Source organism: Morone saxatilis, unplaced genomic scaffold (genome assembly GCF_004916995.1).
Source record: "Morone saxatilis isolate NCDOM2014 unplaced genomic scaffold, NCSU_SB_2.0 Contig11, whole genome shotgun sequence".
Classification (NCBI taxonomy): domain Eukaryota; kingdom Metazoa; phylum Chordata; class Actinopteri; family Moronidae; genus Morone; species Morone saxatilis.
Genome location: NW_023339663.1, coordinates 29,518,123 through 29,521,545, shown reverse-complemented (window position 1 = coordinate 29,521,545; position 3,423 = coordinate 29,518,123).

Sequence of the window (3,423 nt, the reverse complement as noted above, 5' to 3'; positions counted from 1 at the left end):
CTGTGGCCTCAGGTGGTGTAGCAGAAGCCAAAGCTGAACCCGGCACCAACCAGAATCTCAGAGACCGATGGAGCCAGTTTAACAGAGAATATAGTACTGATGTGGGTTTCTTGTTGGGTTTGCCTCTTGGCATCCCGGGGCTAAGTCTATTAGGTTAGCTGCATGGCTAGCTGAGCTAACGGCAGTTAGTGGTTTGCTAATCTTTCCATCAGGTTTCCTCGGTACTGTAACATTATTCCCTGACGGTCTTGGCTGTGTTTTATCCCAGTCCAGTCCATCTGCTGTGCCCGGTTCTTTTGCCTGCTAACAGCAGATAGGCCTACAATTAGCAGCAGTTAATTAGTGGTTAGCTACTTTAGCAAGTAGTTAAAGCTATCTGTCCATTAGGAAACTCTGTAAACAGATAGTTAAAACCAGAAGACATTTTCTCCATAGTCAGTGAATAATGTTCTAAAGTTGTGCTTTTTTACAGTAATCATTGAGGCCCATATGTATGCAGTACATTGGCCCTCAAAAAAGATGAGCCATCAACAACTTTTTTGGATAATTTTTCAGGAAATGATTGACATTAAGAACACAAAAATATCTACAAAATTACTTTTTCATTGTTGGGCCAGATACTGGAGTATAGGTAAGACAAACATCAAGGTTTACTTCATGGAGACTATAATGAGGGAAGGAAGTGTGTTTTGATATTTGGGCATTGAAATCTAAATGTTAAATGAGGTGGAGCTTGAAATGGGATTTTACCTTCAAGCACACATTCTCCAAATTGAAAAATAAAAATCTCTTTCTGACACTCAGTACCTTGTTTCATTCTCTGCAAATAATTCATGGCTCCCTCTGCTCCTGTGATACAAGCACTGTGACTGTTGTCATTTAAATCTAATCTCATATACAGACAATAATTATTGTTGGATAGATGTGTGATGTGATATGTGGAGCAGATGGTTAAACAGACAGAGGACGTATGTATCCATCAGATGTGTGTGCGTGTGTGCATCTTAATTTGTACCCTGAATGTTGTTCTGTTGAATTATTACATCCTTGTTTTCTATTTTACATCTTCATCTCATATTCTTCATCTTCATTGCTTCCCCTTATTTTAACTTTGTCTCATACTTCTCACTCATATTTCTTATGTCTTTGCTGTTCAGAGTCAAGGAAACATCTGTCGCAATACCAACATTTGCTGTCAGCTGACTATGCCATATTTTCTGCAATTGCCAACAGGGCCTGACAAGACTGACAAACCCTCAATCACTGGATCTCAGGAGCTGCATTTATAAAGCTACATAGAACAGAGGTGCTCCTAAATTCTAAGAAATCTTTTAGAATTATGATGTTTTCTAAGTTATTTGCTAAGCATCTTAACTAAAACTGTTAGTTTTGGGAAAATGACTTTTAAGAGGCTTAAGAGTTTCTTAAGCAGAGGAAAAAATGTCGGAAATACAAAGAGGCAGGAGAAATATTCTCTAAACGCTGAATTATAGTGAGTAAATGAAACGTTACATCATGCAGGGATCATGTCTGTGGTTGATCTCCTTAGAGATGTGTTCACGTCTCCCACCCAACACACATAACGCCAGAAATGAAAGTGATCACAACACTGAGATATTTGGTAACTGAAATATGAGCAGTGCAGCACTGATGATTTGGGTCTCTCACAACATTCCATCAACATAAGCATGAAATCTGAACAAAGCTGGTCTAAGAGACTGTGTACTGTATAGTAGAACTGATAGCAGTGATAGTAGAAGGACAGCATTATCTTCATGCAAGCACACTTTAACATCGACTGTGATCACTGTATTCAGCAGCATTTTAGCAGCTGGCAAGCATGTAAAAATTGCGCTTTACAATGTTGTAAAGACAGCAGCCAAGATAAGACTTCTTAGAGAGCTCCTATTTGTCTGACTGTGTGTGTGTGTGTGTGTGTGTGTGTTTGTGGCAACGTGTAGTGAAGAGCTGTTGAAGCTCGCTGATCTGTGGAACAATAAACCTCTTCATGAGTGTGTGGAAGCTCTCTGGGTTTCTCTTCATTTACACCGGATCTGGATCTGAGCTGTTTTCCGAGCTATCCTGGAGGAAACATGTTGCTTCAGAGCACTCGCTGCCTCTTCCTGTCAGCAATGGCTGGCAGAGGAGAGCATACACAACTAATACTGGAGAAGCACTGCTGTAGGTCAGAACTTGGGATGTTTTGCTTTCAGCTATGAAAAATAAAATTTGTGTCATTCATTAATTTCTAAGTTGTTAATTCAGATATGTTTGAACCCAGTTTCTGATATAATATCTAATATCTCAAATAAACATGCAGCCCACGCATACCACAGTAAGCAAATATTACTTTTAAAATATTAATTAAGAGATCAAAGTACTGTGTGCCAGAGAAGTAGACTTAAAAGCAGGTGCAATGATCGAAAACTAACGCATGTACAGAGTTATATAAAGAGGATAATTTAATAAGGGTGTGTAGTTTTAGCAACTTGTGCAACTGGTTCCAGTCCCTGGGAGCGGCAGACTGAAAGGAGTGACAGCCAAAAGAGGGACAGATCTAGTTTCCAACTAGAATGCAAATCGTGGTTAGTGTTGGACTAGCATGGCTCGACTTGCTCTTCTTTGGTTTTCCGGATAGTGCCTGCCACCTTTTTGGGGTACTGCCTCAGTCAAGGTGTCAAGCGAGCTGAGCTGATACTAAAGGGTGACATGAAAACACTGCAGACCAACGATTGGTTGCCTGACACCGGACATCCTCCACAAACCCAATAGCAAAGGCATCAGAGGTGGAGCTGGGGGCCAGCTTCTGGGGCTCCAGCCCCAGATCTTTTCTCAAAAGCACAGAATCTTTAAGGCTTTTTAAATAACTTCCATCTAATAGGTCCACCCTAACATTGTCATGGGGATCGTTGTCTTGTGTGTGTTGTGTTTCATTCAGTCGTGTCTCTTTAGTGAGCAAGTTAGCTAGTTAACTACCTTATGAACTATGTATGTAAGGTTTTTCATGAGGAGTCATACTCAACTATTTTCACCTCTTTTTAGAAGGCAGGAATGAAAAAAAGTCATCTTCAACATGTGTTATGTTGTAGAACAATCAATCATTCAAATCCATTTCCAACATATTAAATACATTGAAGTTACTGTATCTGTTTTTTTTATGGGTCAAATATGACGCATCAAGAAAGCAAACACAAATACGCACTGACACACAAATCTCCCTCTGCATTCTGTCACAGGATATGTCCTTTAACTCCCACATAAAGCAAGGACTGCCTTTTTTCATTTACGTAGCATTCTGTGACACATCCTGTCACAGACGGATGCAGAAAAACTAATCCATGCATTTGTTACTTCTAGGCTGGATTACTGCAATTCCTTATTATCAGGCTGCCCCAATAAGTCCATTAAGACGCTCCAATTAAT